Genomic DNA, 20,787 nt, shown 5'->3' with positions numbered 1-20,787 from the left:
CGATTTTGCGACTCAACGACCCTAGAAAACGTCGCACAGTCGCATTATAGTCGAGATCGCATGTTTAAGATGGATGAGGGGCTTCCAGGTGCGACTTTGCGAATTGTCCAGGGGTCAGTGAGAATGCAAAGCAGGTTGGGTCACATCTTCTAGTTATATGCTGAAGCCCTGGGATGCGATTTTACGACCTTAGCTCGGTAGCAATTAAAAATATATATATATATATATTTCTCGTACTTAAAAGTAAATTATTATTATTTTGTTGACTTGATCCACAATGTTTTAATATAAAAACCTCTTGACTTACATCATACTTCCTAACATGATTGAGCTATCTTCATGGACGATTATTATTATTATTTTACATTCAATTGTTATATGTTTCTATATAAAGTTGATGTAAAATTAAGGTAGAAATTGAAGTATTTTATTTATGGTGGACATTGATTTGTTTTGCTATTACTATTATTACTATTTTTAAAGTTTCTAATCTGAGTATTATTTTATTATTTTTAAATGTAACATTACTACACAACATCTCATACTAGGCTTAGAGTGTTTTAGGCACAATAATTTGAATATCATTTTTTTCTAAATAAGTAAAAATGATTAATTCTAATTAATCAACTTAAAATTTTCAAAACTATACAAACATAAAATACAATGATGTGCCATGCACACAAAAGGTACAAACTAGATCTTTATATTTAGAACCCAATCAATTTGTGTGGTATCAATGGCTTTGTTCTCATAAATCAATTGTCACTTGGACAATTTTTTCGGAGAAATTGGTAACACATTATGAGGATACAAAGAGTAATACTTTATTTATCTAATTGATAAATCTCAAACAAAAGGGTTCAATGGCAGAGCACATTGACGACTTTCAAAGATTGAATATCAATGTAACTAATATTCCAGAGGAGCATATGATTGATGTTTTCATAGAGACTTGTTGACGATTTTGGATGTCGCCAACAATTAGAGGGTCTCCCCTATGTGAGGTCCCAATTAGACCTCACACAGTTTAGGATAGGAGCCCCATCTGGTATGTGATCCCGACTGCCACCATGAATGTTTCGCTCTTGGTTATTAAATGTGTAGACGTTAGAGTAAAAACAAGGAATACATGCCTAGATTACGGGAGCAAGGTCAACCCACGATTAACAACTTGCAAAACGAGATACAAGGATGCAACAACAATAACAAGGAGAAGTATGCCACGATAAGGATTAGTGAGCTGAAACCCAATCAGACATACATGAACAAGAACATGCCAAAGGTTAGTCACAAATTAATTCACAATAGGTCACCGACATGGCATGGAGTAAGAAAGCAAGGATTCAAAGTAGACATGCAAGCAATGAGTTACAAACTAGTTCATTAACGTATTACTCACATGAAAACACACATACAACCACAATGGAAATACTGAAGAGCCAATATAACCAAGTTGAAAATCATGGGAATCAATGCAGAAGACAAATCACTTCTTATTGAAGTTATTGCAAAGACAAGTACATATTATGCAAACCATCAAAGCTCAATAGTTGAGAATGGGTTACTCCTTCCATTATCCAATACAAAACTCTAGCCTCACTAACACTCACCCTAATAGCTGCCAAGAGCCTGAGTGCCTCTAGCTCTCAAGCACAAATCATCTATCTTATTCTAGCCCCTATTCAAGTGCTAAAGTCCCCTTGTAATGAGGCATGATGGCACATTTATAGAGATGAAGTGATTGTTCACCTACCGTGACCCTTGAACTACCCTCATTAGTCTTGAACTTTCTTACTACTCTCTCATGCCTCTTGCCTAGTACATGCTCCATTGATCTCAACATAGCTACTGATACCATGATAAGAACATTTACATATTGATAGAAGAGAAAATGTGAGAGGAACAAAGAAGGTTATGAGAATCCCTAGGGTTCTTGTTTCCAATAGTGGAATCATGGAGACTTGCATAGGCTATTGCCCCTCCTTTACATCCAATCAACTTAGAATTCACACCATTGATCTCATTAAATGGTTCTTGAAGCTTGTATGGAACCAGTTTATTTATAAGTTGAAACTAAGTCTTCAACCTTGACACCAATTTGTATATTCCACTATCACTATTGATTTGGTTCAAGAATTCCCAAGCACTAGGCATGAATGATCGCTAACTGTAATTCCTCTGCACATGCCAAAATCTCGTTCCCTTTTCTACCTTGTGCAATTCTTCGATATGACATTGTTGGGGTCTATTCTCTAAGTCTTCAACCTTGACACCAATTTGTACATTTCACTATCACTATTGATTTGGTTCAAGAATTCCCAAGCACTAGTTATGTTCAAGAATTCCCAAACACTAGGCATGAATGATCGCTAACTGTAATTCCTCTGCACATGCCAAAATCTCATTCCCTTTTCTACCTTGTGCAATTCTTCGATATGACATTGTTGGGGTCTATTCTCTAAGTCTTCAACCTTGACACCAATTTGTACATTCCACTATCACTATTGATTTGGTTCAAGAATTCCCAAGCACTAGGCATGAATGATCACTAACACTTATTTTCAAAACACGTAAAGATTAATTAAGACTTGGGATATTTAACATGTTTCAATGAAATAAGGAATACTTATTGTTAATACTATTGATTCATGAAACCCAATAAAGTATTTAAAGGTTGGTGGCGTGATATTCTTCTAACGTCGTTCGACCACTGATTTCCTTTTCCAGCTCGTGTCTATATTAGCTACGCATTACATTCTCAAATAGGCGTGTTTTATCACAACTTTGTGTGTAGTATTCATGGTACTCCCCTTAGTAGCACTTTGTTTGACCACCCCAACATTTAAATATAGCTTCAAGGATAGCCACATTATCATGTACCTTCTGCATATGTGGTGATGTGTGATCCAATGCGGATGCTTCATATTTGTATCAATGTCACTTGTGCCCCATTCTTCCATCACTACCTTACAATACCACCTTACAATACCATTTATTCATATGTCACTTGTGCCCCATTCTTCCATCACTACCTTACAATACCATTTATTCATATGTCACTTGTGCCCCATTCTTCCATCACTACCTTACAATACCATTTATTCATGGTGTTTATGCACCAAAGCCAATTATGGCAACGACCCATACAAATTAGTGGTGTAGTTCATGGATAAAGATTTCACTTTACAATGAAATTCATTGACCTCTATTCATTTTTGAGTACTTGATTTTCTTTTGGAAACGTTACATTTTCCATTGTGAACCCCATACTCGCAGTGGCGCAATCAGCTGACATTCCGCGTTTATTTTGTTAACATGATCAAAACTTATATGAGCCCTTAGTACCGTCACCATATGCTTCGTGTAGGCGCTTGAGGTTTTCTCTGGGGCTCTTCTGACGGCCACTCAATAAGCATCTTCTTACACAACCCCATCAACCTTCGTGACATGTTTCGAAGTATTCACCATCACTCACTTTGTACGATTAATTGGAGGTTTCTTCTTGGATTAAGACAGAGAAAAATATCTCGTGCATTCTAATGTCCATTCTCTTGAGAGTACCAAAACTCACCCAATTCCTGTGTTTTAATACCATTAGTGTTGATAGTAACATGCTTGACATTGGGCAACTTTGTATAATGCTAGAGAGCACCATGTATAAAGCTATTACCTCACACGGTTGTGAAGCGAGTCTGCCCTTTATATCGACTTCATGTGGCCCACTTCCAAAATTAACATCCACATCCATATCGTGAGTAGTCGCCAAAGAGGATGGGTCAAACTAGCCATGAACTTTTCAAGTACGATTTCGTGACTCGGCGACCCTAGAAAAGGTCGCACAGTCGCATTATAGTCGAGATCGCATGTTCAAGGTGGATGAGGGGCTTCCAGGTGCAACTTTGTAATTGTCTAGGGGTCGTGAAAACGAAACGCAGGTTGGATCACGTCTTCTGGTTATCTGCTGAAGCCCCAGGATGCGATCTGGCGACCTCGGGTCGGTAGCGATTATGTCCAAACATGGCTTCATACCCACGTGGCCCCTGCTCTTTGACTGAAGATACAAAAGATGTGGCTTTCGAATAAATGGCAGCGCTAAGAATGACTTTAAGCACAATGGCCCTCCAATGACTGAACGAAACGATTTGTTTTTAGGTACCAAAAGATAACATAGCCTTTCGTTTGCATGAGCCAACCGATCGACACCTCCAACCATAATCCTATCCACATTCCTGCCTATGTCAACCCATAGCTTGAAATTTCCGCCCTAGGAACAACTCCTACTATATCCTTTGATGGATGGAAACCGAGGGCTAAGATCCCAATATCTCCGTGAGGTTCATCAACACGGTTGACAAGGAGAAATTCATATTTTTAGCTTGAGATAAAACCTGCCACCAACCCTACCTTCTGGAACTCTCATTGAGTTTTGCCCATTACAAGCCCATTTATTGATTGCAAACGTGGCGTGTTGTAATCATGAGCATTCCTCAAAACTGTAACGCATGGCGAGGTGACCCTTGTGCATTGTTAAATTTGTAATTTTACAGCGCGCGGTGGTTTTTCGAAAACCACCCTGGTCTCCCCTCACCGCCATTCTCCAAAGACTGTACGCGCCGGAGGGGCTTCGACACAATGAAACCGCGCCACGCGTCCCTTGTACAGCAGTCAAATCCGCTGTTCCCCGGACGTTAAAGTTCGTTTTGTTTTCCCGAGGTTGGTGTGCGAACCTCGTTGGATCAGCCAAGTGATCAGGGCGCTCGATCTCAGCCGTCGATTTCCAAAGTTGCCCTCCGCCCGCGTCAAATCACATCTTGCGTGGAGTAAAAAAAACTTATGCGTTGACTGCCGTAGGAGGAATTCAATGGAGTTTAATGTTTGTCGTAGTTTTTTTGGTGGAGGACTTTTAATATGTGATGGGCATACGTCCCATGCCTTTAATATAGTTATGGGCACGTTTAATATGTTCTATATTTTTTATATATGTTTTTATATATACGTTGACATAAATGTAGTTTATGTGCTGTAGTTTTTTTTTTGTAATGGTGTGGTGGCTGCGTAGAGTTGCGATAGTTTTTTTTTGGGTGCACAGCAGTGCGAAATATTAAAAAGAAAAACAGGGATGTAATGTTTTCCTCTTTCCATTGAAGAACAGAGGATTGTTTATGTAATCTCCACAGCAGTGGAAAATCAGTGAAAAAAAAAAAAGAGAGTTTTGTTTTGTGAATCCTTCTTTGCACAGAGGATGAAATATGTATCAGTGCTTTTTTTTTAAATTAATAGAAATGCTTTGTGACTGTGTAATGGTGTCTTCTGAGTCATTTTGGTTTTAAGAGGTTCCCTGTCAAAAGATCTTGGGCAGAGTAAACAGAGAATTGTCTCTGTGGTGAATATTTTGCTGGTTTTGGTATTTTCCCATTTAAAAATATCCAACAGTGGTATCGGCGCAGGACCAGGCTCTTTAAAGAAGTTAAAGAAGTTGAAGGGAGAAGGTTGTTGCTGCAGCAAAACTTCTCAGGCAGACAGAAGACTCAGACAGCGAAGGATTCAGGTATTCCCCAAAAGCATTTCTCTTGTTATTGCTGAAGACAGTCAGTTTAAAAAAAAAAAAAATCACAGTCAAGGATTTAAAACCATAGTTCAAGATGCAAGGAATGGCAAGCACAAGCATGGGTATGTTCAACACCCAGCTCCCACACTTTAATGGGAAGAACTATGACTACTGGTCTATAACCATGAGAGCTTTGTTCATCTCTCAAGATATATGGGAACTAGTAGAATATGGGTTTGAGGAACTAGCAGATGAAACTGAGTTCAATGCATTAACTCAGGGAGAGAAGGATCAGCTGAAGCTCAATAGCAAAAAGGATGCAAAGGCCATTGTCTTGTTGTATCAAGCAGTGGACCAGAGTATATTCCCAAGGATAGCAGCAGCTACAACATCACATGAAGCATGGAAAACTCTCAAGACAGCCTATCAAGGCATGGAGAGAGTGAAGACAACAAAATTGCAAATGCTGAGAAAGGATTTTGAAAACTTGAACATGAAGGAGTCAGACAACATTGAATCATTCTTCACTCATGTGATTGGTGTAATCACACAAATGAGAACTCATGGAGAAACAATTGAAGATAGAAGAATAGTGGAGAAAATATTGAGGGTCTTACCCTCAAGGTTTGATGCCATAGTCACCACCATTGAAGAGACAAAGGATCTCTCAAAATATTCAGTTGATGAGCTACATGCATCACTGATAACTCATGAGCAGAGGTTGAGTAGGAATGAAAACTCATCTCTTGAGCAAGCCTTCAAGACCCAGATGTCCTTTGGAAGAGGAAGAGGTCAAGGAAGAGGAAACCAAAGAGGAAGAGGCAGAAGCCAGAACAGAGGTGGAAGGAACAGCCCATCAAATGCACAAGGAAGAGGCAGCAATCCAAATCAGAACCAAGGTCAAGGCAGCAGCCAACAAAGAGATCAGTATCAGGCTCAAGGACAAAGGTATGATAAATCTAATGTTCAATGCTATTATTGCAAAAAGTATGGACATTATGCTAGTGATTGTAGAAAGAAACAGCATGATATGAACAACAGACAAAATGCAAATGTTACAAGAGAAAACAACAGTCAAGAAAATGTCCTGTTAGCTTGTAACATGGCTGAAACACATAGTGAGGACATATGGTTTTTAGACTCAGGTTGCAGCAACCATATGACAGGGAATATAGCCCTCTTTTCAGCCTTAAATCAGAATTTGAAATCAGAGGTCACACTAGGAACTGATAGTAAAGTGTCTGTTATGGGAAAATGGGAGGTAAAAATATTTACAAAGCAAGGAGAAAGGAAAACCATAGCAGATGTCTACTATGTCCCCGGAATGAGATGTAACCTATTGAGTGTTGGACAGCTTATCCAAAAGGGTTACAATGTTTACTTTGTAAATGATGTGTGCACCATCAAGGACATACCACCCAGCAAAAGATGCATTGCTGAAGTGAAGATGACAAGGAACAAGATGTTCCCTCTCCGGATCAGGGCAGACATGAAGAACAAAAGGGAAATGGCAGCAGTCACCCAAGAGGCCTTCCAAAGCGTGCCAAAGAATGAAAATTGGTTATGGCACTTGAGATTCGGGCATCTAAATTTTGGAGGTCTAAATTTGTTGAGTAGAAAAGGAATGGTAAGAGGATTACCATTGATAGAGAAGCCAGACAGCCTTTGTGAAGGTTGTATATTGGGCAAACAACATAGAGAGAGTTTTCCATCAGGGAAAAGCATAAGGGCAAAGGCACCCTTAGAAATTATCCACTCAGATTTGTGTGGACCAATGCAAGCTCCATCATTAGCTGGCAGCCTATATTTCTTGACATTCATTGATGATTTTACAAGAAAGACTTGGATATATTTCCTTAAGAACAAAAGTGAAGTGTTTGAGAAATTCCAAAATTTCAAAGCACTTGTGGAGAACCAAAACGGGCTGCACATAAAAGTATTGAGAACTGATAGAGGAGGTGAGTATATCTCAAATGAATTCCTAAAGTTTTGTAGAGAAAATGGAATACATAAACAGTTCACAACTCGGTACACCCCACAGCAAAATGGAGTTGCTGAAAGGAAGAACAGAACCATCATGGAGATGGCAAGGAGCATGTTGAAGGCAAAGCATTTGCCAAATGAGTATTGGGCTGAAGCTGTACATTGTACAGTTTATATTTTGAACAGGTGTCCTACAAAGGCAGTCATGAACAAAGTGCCAGAAGAGGCATGGAGTGGGAGAAAGCAAGTAGTCACCCACATGAGAGTTTTTGGGTGTGTGGCCTATGCACACATTCCAGATAAGCTAAGGAAGAAGTTGGACAGCAAAGGGGAGAAGTGTATCATTGTTGGATACAGTGATGAATCCAAAGCCTACAGGCTGTACATCCCATCCACCAAGAAGTTTTTTGTCAACAGAGATGTTCAATTCATTGAAGAGGAAGCTTGGGATGGAAGCATAGAGAAAACAGTGAATGTCAAGAACTGTTTGTCTCATGATGAGGATGAAGAGGAAGTGGCTGAAATGAATCTCCAAACAGCAGCACCAACACAAGAACAGCAAGGTACACCATTGAGGATAAATGAAAGTGCTTCTCCAAGCACACCACAAGGAGGAAATTCAAGTGCATCTTCAAGCACTTGCACACCAAGTGAAAGAGGTAAGAAGTTTAGAAATCTAAGTGAAATTTATGATGAAGGAATGAATTCCTTATTTGCCTTGTATTGTCATGTTGATGATCCTATTCATTTCGGAGAAGCAATTAAAGATAGGAAATGGATAGAAGCTATGGATGAGGAGATCAATGCCATAGAGAAAAACAAAACATGGGATTTGGTTGAGTTACCAAAAGGCAAAGAAGTCATTGGTGTGAAATGGGTCTACAAGACCAAGAGCAATGCTGAAGGCAAGATTGAAAGGCATAAAGCAAGGCTGGTTGTCAAAGGCTACAAGCAGCAGTATGGGAGAGATTATGAGGAGACTTTCGCCCCGGTTGCAAGAATGGAAACAGTGAGAGCAGTGTTGTCCATAGCAACTCAAAACAAATGGAAAGTCTACCAAATGGACGTGAAGTCAGCATTCCTAAATGGAGTGTTAAAAGAAGAGGTGTACATTGAACAACCTCTCGGATATGAGAAGAAAGGTGAAGAGCACAAAGTGTGCAAATTGAAGAAAGCTCTTTATGGGCTGAAGCAAGCGCCAAGAGCATGGTACAGCAGGATAGATTCATATCTATTGGATAATGAATTTGACAAATGTGAAGGAGAGCCCACAGTCTATATCAAGGAAAAGGATGGTAAAATTTTAATTGTTGTCTTGTATGTAGATGATGTTATTTTCACTGGAAATGATATTTATCTTATTGAGAATTTTAAATCAGTCATGAAGGATGAATTTGAAATGACTGACATGGGTTTGTTGAGATACTTCTTAGGCATAGAAGTAGATCAAAATGAAAAAGGAATTTTTATATCTCAAGCAAGATATGTAAATCAAGTTTTGGGCAGATTTAAGATGGAAGAGTGCAAGGCAGCAATTACTCCCACAGTGATGGGATTAAAGCTCAGCAGAGAGGACAGCAGCAAGGATTTTGATCCTAGCTTGTATAAAAGCATTGTGGGCAGCCTTATGTATTTAACAGCAACTAGACCTGATATTATGTATGCTGTTAGCTTAATTTCCAGATTTATGGAGAGGCCAAAGGAGGCACATTGGCAGGCAACAAAGAGAATTTTGAGGTATGTGAAAGGTACCAAAATGTTTGGAATTTTATATCATGTCTCAAAACATTCAGATTTGGTTGGATACACTGATAGTGATTGGGCTGGAAGTGTAGATGATCGGAAGAGCACTTCCGGTTATGTTTTTAATATGGGTTCAGGAGCCATCTCATGGGCTTCTAAGAAGCAGTCCATTGTAGCATTATCTACAGCAGAGGCAGACTATGTGGCAGCGACAGCAGCAACTTGTCAGGCAGTTTGGATGAGAAGGATGTTGAGAAGCTTAGGCCAAGAGCAAGCAAAAGTGACAGTGGTCTTTTGTGACAATAGCTCTGCTATTGCTTTGTCAAAGAATTCAGTGTTTCATAAGAGAACGAAACACATTGATACAAGGTTTCACTACATCAGAGAATTAGTGAACAATGGAGAAATTGTCCTCGAACATTGCAGGACCTAGGAACAGGTTGCAGACATCTTGACAAAGCCACTGGTTCAGAAGAGTTTTGAATTTTTGAGAAAGTGTTTGGGAATGACCGAACGCGCGGCTGTTAAAATTAAAGGGGAGTGTTAAATTTGTAATTTTACAGCGCGCGGTGGTTTTCCGAAAACCACCCCGGTCTCCCCGCACCGCCATTCTCCAAAGACTGTACGAGCAGGAGGGGCTCCGACACAATGAAACCGCGCCACGCGTCCCTTGTACAGCAGTCAAATCCGTTGTTCCCCGGACGTTAAAGTTCGTTTTGTTTTCCCGAGGTTGGTGTGCGAACCTCGTTGGATCAGCCAAGTGATCAGGGCGCTCGATCTCAGCCGTCGATTTCCAAAGTTGCCCTCCACTCGCGTCAAATCACATCTTGCGTGGAGTAAAAAAAACTTATGCGTTGACTGCCGTAGGAGGAATTCAATGGAGTTTAATGTTTGTCGTAGTTTTTTGGTGGAGGAATTTTAATATGTGATGGGCATACGTCCCATGCCTTTAATATAGTTATGGGCACGTTTAATATGTTTTATATTTTTTATATATGTTTTTATATATACGTTGACATAAATGTAGTTTATGTGTTGTAGTTTTTTTTTGTAATGGTGTGGTGGCTGCGTAGAGTTGCGATAGTTTTTTTTTGGGTGCACAGCAGTGCGAAATATTAAAAAGAAAAACAGGGATGTAATGTTTTCCTCTTTCCATTGAAGAACAGAGGATTGTTTATGTAATCTCCACAGCAGTGGAAAATCAGTGAAAAAAAAAAAAGAGAGTTTTGTTTTGTGAATCCTTCTTTGCACAGAGGATGAAATATGTATCAGTTCTTTTTTTTTTAAATTAATAGAAATGCTTTGTGACTGTGTAATGGTGTCTTCTGAGTCATTTTGGTTTTAAGAGGTTCCCTGTCAAAAGATCTTGGGCAGAGTAAACAGAGCATTGTCTCTGTGGTGAATATTTTGCTGGTTTTGGTATTTTCCCATTTAAAAATATCCAACATGCATTGGCACAATCATAATTTCAACATAGGCATTTGTTGGCATAGTGCATGATGCCCTGGATTTCGATGGGCCCGAGTGATGCGTTTGGATTGCCTCATTATTAAGGTTAAGCTCAACCATGCTGCCAGCGCTGTTAATACGTGGATTCTAGTCGTAGCAGATGTCCAGCAAGATGGTGCAATATTATTGATTTGTATCGGTTTTCAGTGATGGTGACATACATGTTTGATGGGTTGTTTTTATTGTTGGAAAGGCGGAGGAGACAAAACATGAATTCACACACAAAACATGAATTCACACACAAAACATGAGTTGCTGCTCTTTTATTGATCACACAACTCAGTGAAGGGTATTTAACCTTTTCCAACTAACGACTTGCCTAAAATATCTTGACATGCATCTACATGCAACCACACACTAAAAGTCATCTATCACTGGACTTGACTCAACACTCAATCACTCAATTAACTGACTCTCTATGTTTAGCCAACTCCTCATGCAGGAGTAATTACTATTTCTAACACTCCCTCTTAATTATGACCGTATGACTCAACATAACTCAACATAAATCAACATGACTTAACTATCACACAAACATGCATGCTGGTCTATGTCTTAGCTAGGCTTACAATGACTCAAGGCTTTTACAATTTTGCATTTTCTTTTTCTCTTTTTCCAAATTTCAAATCCTCGAAATTGCTTCATTTTCTCTTGAACTTTCTTGTTGTAGGCTTTATTCACTTGTTGCTGTTGCAATTTTTCTTTGACTTGTCTTGAACTTGTTCTGAAAAACAATTGGATCATGTCCTCTACAACTTCCTCTTCAAATATTCGTTCAACTATGGATTGCTACCAAAACATTGGATCTTCAAAAATGGTTTCAATGCATTCATATTTGTCTTTCATATCATTTTTTTCACTTTCATCATTAGGTACTACTGCTTTTTTCTTGTAATATGCACACTCAAGATCAATATTCACCATTTCATTCAATTCTTTTATTCCAACTGCTTCTTTAAGACTCACATCAATTTGTTCTATTGGTTTCTAAATCCATTCTTCAATGAGCTTCAAATCTGCATCAAATTTATTAATAACCTTGCTTTCAACTTTTACTCCCATGCTATTTTGAACACCTGCATATTCAAAAACAATGTTAAAAACATCTTTCATATGACTCTCTTTAGTGAGAGCCTCCTGCTCTACATCTGCCTTCTTTTCAACTGCATGGAGGTTGTCTTCCACTGTTATGTTGTTAATGGATATTATTATAAAAACTCTTCAATCACTTTATCATGTTCTTGATCATCAATTGATGCTAGATGACATACTGCTTCATGAGCAGTGCCAACTGTTTCATATCTTGTTGCTATAATGACATCTTCACTCTTCAATGCTTCATCAAACATGGCGCTTACCATATTTCCACAATCAATCTTTGTATCAAAAAACAAAACACACATATCATCAACATAATGTTCATCCACACTATGGTGGGATATCCGAGCATGCATGTGCTCATTGTCAATTTCATTGACAATTTCAACTTCACCAAATCCATCAGCTGCGGCTAGATTCACCAATTCACATATAACTTTGCCGTTATCATCCACATGTGTTTCATCATAATGGGATTCACCGTCATCTATATCATCCATGCTACAGTGGAGTATTTGAGCATTTATATGCTCTTGCTCTGTTTCACACACAGAGGCTGTTGCTTCTCTCTCTGCAATCTTTGTTGCATCTTCTTCATCCATATGCATGCTTGCATAATGGGTTTCAATTTTATGGTCTTGATAACCATCATCCACTTTTGAGTGGGATTCTCTAAGATTTGTTTTTCTCTCAGAGTCTTGTTCATCTAATCTCATATCTGCGGCTAACTTCTTTGCTTGTGACATAACCTGCTGCTGCATGTCACTCTCCTTTGTGCCAAACTCTACTTCCAAGATCTTCCACGCTTCCTTGGAGGTTGTAGCTTTTTATACCTTGCACAAACACTTCTCATTCAATGCATATTTTATAAAATTCAATGTTAAAACATCACATACTGCATCATATGAGTTATTAGACCCATCCTCAATTAACTCTTTAGCTCTAAGAAAATTTAACATCTTGATAACCCAATGATCAAAATATTCACTTGTAAACATAGGAGGTGGTAGCAGATCAAAGATACACCAATCACCCTCGATTTTTTCTTTGTCTTCTGCTAGACTTCTCAGTTCCTTGGTTGTGGCCTGAACCTCTCTAATCATGGCAATGATCTTTGTCTTTTCTTTTTGATTTCTGTTATTAATATGCTTCAGTCGCGCTTTGCGACCTATGACTGTGGTCTTTCTTCTGCCTTATAATTTCTTTCCTGATTGCATGAGGCTATCTTCCATATCACCCCTGAACGAAAATATGATTTTCAATATGCGCCCCCATAAAGCACAATCTTCACCCAAAAAACTGTCATGCTTGACAAAACACCAAAACTTGTACGGACTTTACAAAGCCCTAAATTCTCTTGTCAATAAAAACTCTTTTTTTTTTTTTAAATCCAAGGCTTCTTTTTTATTAGGTTGACAAAAAAAACATCATTTTCAATAAAACCCTTCTTTTAAAAATTTCTCCTTTCTAATAAATTCCAACCAATTTTGTTTTTTGTTTATTAAAAATACTTTTCCAAACCCTCTTTTTGAATTCGAAAAACACTTTATCATGACTCCTTTAAAATTTACGTAACTGCTTAACAAACTTTTAAGGGTCAAACCTTTTTGGTTTGAGTCAACTCCTTAACAAACTTACGTGACCCTCTTTAAGCAAATTTCCTTGCCTGTTTAAAAATTGCTCCACTTGATTAACGCGACCGTGATTGATTGAGGCCTGAAACTTACGAAACTCCACGAATTGTTTACACTAACGGGATTCTCGTGATGAGGGCATGTGTTAGGGGCATGCGACTAACACATTGCACGATGACAAACCCCAGAGTTAGTCCTCTCACGCCACGAAAATTTGGTTTTACCTGCGTGCTTAGAAAACGCTGAGAACCCTTGTGTGTCTTCTATGTAACTTACAAGGTGCGTTATAGTATTCACTATGATAAAATATATTTCTCTCCTCTCACAGATATTTGTTCTCACTCGCTCTGTGTAGTGTTGCTCTGATACCAATTTGTTGGAAAGACGAAGGAAACAAAACATGGATTCACACATAAAACATGAGTTGTTGTTATTCTATTGATCACACAAGACATGACTCTTACAATGAATCCGATGAAGGGTATTTAACATTTTCCAACTAGCAACTTGCTTAAAATATCTTGACATGCATCCACATGCAACCACACTAAAAGTCGTCTATCACTTGACTTGACTCAACACTCAATCACTAAGTTAATTGACTCTCTATGTTTAGCCAACTCCTCATCCGGGAGTAATTACTATTTCTAACACTTATCAAGATTTATAAACTATCTCTTGAGGGGTTCTCATTTTTTCCTAAAAGAAGATTTAAATGTAAAACAACAAGAGGAAAGAAGAGAGGAAGTGTTAAAGGTTAGGGCAGCAAGAGATGAAGGCAAGAGAGCATGGATTTATAAAGGCAAAGTTGTGATAGTGCGATTTGGACCTCCTTCCAAAACAGAGCAGCAAAATGGTAATAAAGAAGATGCAACAAACTCTTCAACAAGAAATCATGAAGCAAGGTTAGTATGGTAAAGCAAGGACAAAGACTCAAATGTGAGTCTTGCATGTCAAAATAAATAGCAATCAAGTCATACACAGGTTTCCTTAAGATTAGTTTGTTGGAACTGCAGAGGTTACCCATGGAGACGAGGACCTGGGTTAGAGCCTCTTGCGGAAGATAGAGATATTTTTTCCTCATAGAAACACATGAGCATGAAGGGTGCAAGGCACCTCTGTTTGAAGGATACTGGAAGATGGCAATGTGGAACAAGGCAACAGGGAATAGAAAAGGGCATGGGGGTATCATGGTTTTAGTAAGGGAGAAAGAAGGCTGTCTCATTCAGTTAGAAAAAGAAGACTCAAATAAGCAATTCATTTGGTTAAAAATATCAGAAAATGGAAACCACATCAGAATCGCAGCATGCTATTTTGCGCTGCATGTTTCAAAAATCTACAAAAGTAGAGGGCTTGACTACAAAGATCCATTTGCAGTCTTAAAAGCGGATATTGCAACTTATTCGCAGCTAGGTGAAGTCCTTTTAGTGGGTGATTTCAATGTTAGGACTGCAAGTGAGCAAGCTAGCATTCTTTGTTGTAAAGATGATTGTGAGCCTATTTGGCTTACATAAGAGAGTAATCATCAGTGGGAAAGAATTTCAGAGGACAAGGGTTGTAATCTCTTTAGTGAACAATTGTTTACTTTATGTGGGGCCTTTGATTTAGTCATTTGTAATGGCTTGACTAGATGAGCAAAGTTCGGTAATTTCACTTGCAATACTTACAATGGAGCAAGTGTAGTAGATTATGTAATTTGCTCACATGATTTGTGTGAGAAAATGGAGGAGGTCTTGATTGGAGATCAGCCGTGGGACTTAAAATCCGATCACAAGCCAATTTATTTATGTTTCTCTTAGACGGGAAAGAAACAATTAGAGTAAAAAATTCAGCATGTCCAGCAAAACCTCCCACAGGGCATAATTCTTTTGACCCCAAAAAATTGTAATACCTTCAAAATGACACTAGAGAGGCTCTTCGAGAAGGAGAAAATCACAATTCACAACCTTCATTGTCATGAACTAACACAATTAATTCAATGTGCACTTGCAAAGTGCAAAATAGCAAAATTAAGAAGTCTGAAACAAATTGCTTTCCAGTTAATGCTTGGTTTGACGAGGAATGCAAAAAGGCAAGGAGAATGTGGAAAGAGTCAAACAAGGATAACATAAAGCTCAAAGCTTACAAGCAGTTATTAAGCAAGAAAAATACCGATTTCATGGTTTCAAGGAGGGAAGAACTAATCTTCCTTGCGAAAAATAATCCCAAATTATTTTGGAAGGAGCTTCAACCGAAAAAGATACAAACTGGAAATAGTATTACAACTTCTAAATGGTTTGACTATGAAAAACAACTCTATGAGCAAGATCCCAAGGGTGACCCTTCCCCATTGGTCAATACTAACACTGAACTCTTCCGGTGTAAGAGGTAGAGATGGGTATCAAGAAGTTGGGTGTGGGAAAAGCAAAAGACTTAACTGAAATCCAAGCAAAATATCTAAAGTGGGGCTAAAAAATTCTTGCACCTCACATTACAAAAATTTTCAACAACATCATACAACAGGGGCTCCCCATAGATTGGACAACTAGTTTTGCAATACCTCTTTTTAAGAGCGGTGACATCAATAATCCCTCCAATTATAGGACCACCATGCTAAACCCTTTGTTTGCAAAGCTATTTCGAAGCATGCTAGAAAAAAAAATTAGCGATTGAGCAGAAGAAAGAGATAAGCGTGCTAAAAGGAAAGCAGGTTTTAGGCCTAAGCATTCCACAATTGATCATTGTATAACTTTAAGGCACATCATTGAAAAAGTTTAGGAGAAAAAGGAAGAAGTCTTTTGTTGCTTTGTTGATTTCAGAAAAGCGTTTGACTCGGTTCATAGGGATAAGCTTTGGCACAGAGTGGAGGAACTTGGGGTTCCTAAACATTTGAGAGCAGCTGTGCATAAGTTGTATGAAGAGGTGAAAGTCAAAATGAACTGCAGGAAGCATTTCTGAAGAAAGTTTCAAAAGCGATATCGGGGTCAAGCAAGGTTGCCCACTGTCTCCTACCCTTTTTGGTTTATATATCGACAAGCTTGAGGAGTGGTTAAATTCGCAAGGGGGTGACAATATCTATTTGGGCAAGTTTGTTATAAGGATTCTTTTGTATGCAGATAACCTTATTCTGCTTGCTAAATCGGCTTTTGGTTTGCAAGAGCACTTACTATCCCTTGAGAATTTTTGTAGAAGTGTGGGGATTGCAAGTCAATATCAACAAAACGAAAGTAGTGGTTTTCTCTAAAAAAATAAAATATAACCAACATAAGTTCTACTTTGAAGGCAACATCCTGGAAGAAGTTGCGGATTACAAAAATCTCGGAATTGACTTCAATAAAAATTTAAGCTGGAATGGTTGTAGAAAGAAAAGAACTTTGAGGGGTTGGAAATCATTTTATGCTTTTCAAAATAGGTGTAGAGAGGTAGAGTTATGGGACTGTAAAACCACTCAAACTCTTTTTGGGCTTCTAGTGATTCCGACAATTCTATATGGCTGTGCACTATGGGCCAGCATTACATCTGACATGTAGTGGAGACAAATTGAGAAAATTCAGAAGTGTTTGATTACAAACAAATTCAAGATTAAAAGTGAAGTTACTTATACTATATTGTTAAGTGAAACAAGGACTGCTCGTATTGAAGCAATTGCTATGGTGCAATTCGTAAGGTAATTAAAAAAAATCGAGCAAATGGAAAAGGGTAGATGACCTAAGGTTGTCTTTAATGACAGATTGTGCAAGAGAAAAAATACTTGGATGCAGAAAAATAACAATTGGTTTAGTAAATGGGGTATTTGCTTGAATGCGTATCCCATAAACAACAAAGAGATGAAAGCTTTTGTCATGGAAAGGTTCCACAAGCTTACTTGGGATAAGGAGCTAGGAAGAAAGAAAAAATACTATATTGAAGTGTTTAATCCCACTCATAGTGATCAACCAAAAGCATACATAGAGGCCAATATCTATTGGAGAGCCAAAATTCTTATTGCCTAGTTAAGGACTAATTCTCATAAACTTCGTTGTGAAACAGGGTGCTGGAAAATGCCAAAAGAAGTGTGAGAGGAAAGACTTCTGGAAAAGTGGAAACATAAAAACATTTCATTTTAGAATGTGAGGCCTTCAAAGACAACAGAGAAAATTATGTAGATATGCTGGCAGCTAGCTCTTGGGATAATCTATTTAGCGAGGGGTTTGTGGAGAAGCTGGGAGCATTTATTTTGAAGCTTCACAAAAAAAGGGTCGAATACATCAAACATATGAAGAAGCAATTTGTCCCATATGCTATCTTTAGCCTTGTGGACGTTAAAATAATTTCTTTCTTTCTTTCTTTTTTCTTGCAGTTTCAGTGTCAAGCAAATTTGAAACCTAACCCCTTTACCAAAAGGACAAAATTTCTTTGATATTGGTTTGGACATGTATTCATATAAACTTTATTTATTCCCACGTTGGTTTGCATCCTAAAGTGTTTAACACCCCTTTAACAATCTTACACATTACTTTATATTGGTATGATAAGGGGTTGTCTGTTTTCTATTCTTGCAATAGGTCACAAATCACAAACTTAGTTTGTAGTGAGAAACCACTATGAGCCTGACATGTGACTGGAAGAGGTTGAAAGCCTCACATTTGCGACTCAGTGAAATGGAAATTACTTTTTTCCATGTGTATGTTTTTCCACATACGCCCAATGTTCTCCATGATAGCTATTGTCTTTGGTATTTTTCCTTTGGCCTTCACCAACCCTGGTTACATCCTGCCTTTTTCATGATTGTGTACAATGGTACACCCATGCCAGAAGTCTCAATCTCCCTTTGCAACTTTTTATTCCATTTTGAAGAGTTGAACTTGGTGGTCAAAGAAAATATCTTCCATGCAATGTTTCTTCATCTTATTTTCACAAAAATATGGTGGCTCCCTTTTAGGATAGATGGAATTATAGTGTATTTCTTCCCAAAAACTCAAGAATATCACTCGTTTTGAACATTTAACTTTTGGTATAATTTCAATGAAGCAAGTATCCTTGAAGGATGTCACCACACATATTTTAACTCCATAACAATTTGTAGCAGCCTGCAAAGTAACGTTGTCGCCCCCATTCACCATCATCACTAAATTTTTTTTAGATACCCATCATATGTCGTAGGTACATATCCTTCATACAATTCTGGTTTGAATTTTAGCTAATTAACAACTTGTCGCCTGTCAAACTCATGATGCTCAAGAGTTCGATAAAACTGATCAAAAAGTGCTTGAAACAAGCAGTTTCCATCTCCAGGAATTATGAGTTCACTTAAATCATATTGTTAACCTATCCAACAACCTTCGATGGTTTGTGGTTGCTTCATCCATCGTAGCAATGTCTCCATTAATACTAGAAATATGAGGCACATAATTCATCCGCGTCAATATTTTGCCAACTTCCCCATCCAAAGAAGAAAACTCATTTGAAAGCTCAAGAGATGTATAGATAACCTCATAACCATCTTGAGGCCTTCTTTCCAGAATTGAGCATGGACTTGCAACCTCCTTTTAATTACTTTACTCTCATTGTTCCTAACATGACATGGGCCTTCACTACATATTTTATGGCTTGGACCAAGCCAATCATGTGCAACAATTGAGGCCTATAAATGATATTCGACAGGGTGTGGGTCACCTAATGCTTCTACAACTACCAGATAGGATAATTATTCTTGAAGGGCATGTGCAATGATCTCATCATTCTCTAGATTCATGGACTCTCTCGGAAATTGAGGTTCCATAACTTGAATCCCCCGATATAAATTAGTGTCACTCAATTGAGTGGCATTAATTTGACGACCTGTATTGAAAAAAGAATCCCATCAAGAATATGGAGACCCCAACGGACAACATGTGGATCTGGCTCATATGTCACCATTTTTTCACAAAACTTAGTTTCCCTTGAAGTGTCATTGCTCAGATAAGGACCTATATGTTGAACTGAAGGTTAAAATCAAAGTATAATTTATCAGTTAACTGCTATTTCAACCTATCCACCAATACAGAAGGCATATGCCTTGAAAACTTTCTTAGGTGATCTAATCAAGTATATAACCTATTGTACTATAATCGACATTTCAAATGTGCACCATACTAACGAAGTTGTCCACTGGCAGAAGATCAGTCAATATCATATATGCGTTGAAACATGAATGCAGAAGACTCATATGCAGTAATATGATCACAACTATATGCATTGAAACATGCATACAAAAGACTCATATGCAGTAATACGATCATAGCTGCTTCACTGGTCCCTATTGTTCAATCTCACCCTTCTCCATTCAATATGTGCCCAATTCAACTCCATTTAAATCCATGCATAGAAAGAAGGGAATAATTAAAATAATACAAACAATTAAATTTGGAGGTGATAATATAATTACAAATAACAAGAGATGCTCAAATCTGAAAATCAAATCAAAGTTTGGGCACTTTAATGGGAATGCTAATTGTAAGAAACTTTGACATTTATGTGCTACCCGTGGTGATGAGGTAATTATAATGTGAGTGCCTTGAAGTGAAGATACATTCTGGAGAGTGAGGATTAGCCCAAAGTAAGGTTGGATCCTTGATCATGACAACTTAGGGTTCTAAATATGTATGACAGGGGTGGTAGCTTCATAAACCCTAATGCAATTGAGAGATGCCATGGTGACAACGCAAGATGTCTTTGTTCTCTTACAGTGCACATGGTAGAGAAATAAAGTTGGAGGCCACATGAGACTTCTAATGCATCACTAAAACAATGAATGCCTTCCAACCTTAATGCCATTTGGAGAAATGAGGACCATGGTGAGATGAAGTTATAGACAAGAGGTATTCCCCTAAACCCTAGTGCATTTGTGTGGTAGAGCCTCGAAATAAGTCAAGAAGAGTAAAGATAACATGCATAATGTGAGGGGAGACACTTACAAGGTTTAAAGGAAATGAGTCATGGGGAAATAAACCAATTCCAAAGCTCGATCATAACTGTAATGGCTTAAGGCAAGCATGGGGGACCCGAAATTTTGGAAGTACCCAAAATTTTGGGTGTTGTTGTAGCAGCTACAACGAAAATTTAAAGGATAACATCCAACATGAGATTTTCCTTTGGGAACCTAATTCATTGGAAAATGCATTCAATGTGGTAAGAAAAGTTTAAAGCAAAATTATGGCAACAAGGAGGTCTACCACTCACAACTATAAAGATGGAAGTGTTGCTGCTTCTAGCCTCCCACGACCTACAAGGTTGACACCACATCAACTAGAGGAAAAAAGAGAAAAAGGACTT

General features: G+C 38.2%; 1 pseudogene; it reads right to left on the bottom strand.

The window, feature by feature from the left end:
- Window positions 1-18,314: 18,314 nt before the first annotated feature.
- Window positions 18,315-19,392, bottom strand: LOC149180359 (OVARIAN TUMOR DOMAIN-containing deubiquitinating enzyme 12 pseudogene; annotated as a pseudogene).
- Between the last annotated feature and the right edge of the window lie 1,395 nt (window positions 19,393-20,787).

The sequence above is a fragment of the Pinus tabuliformis genome, chromosome 3_2 (assembly GCF_031772625.1).
Source record: "Pinus tabuliformis cultivar Carrire ecotype Pingquan chromosome 3_2, CPIR1, whole genome shotgun sequence".
In the NCBI taxonomy this organism is placed as follows: Eukaryota; Viridiplantae; Streptophyta; class Pinopsida; order Pinales; family Pinaceae; genus Pinus; species Pinus tabuliformis.
This window is presented reverse-complemented; position numbering and strand designations above follow the sequence as displayed.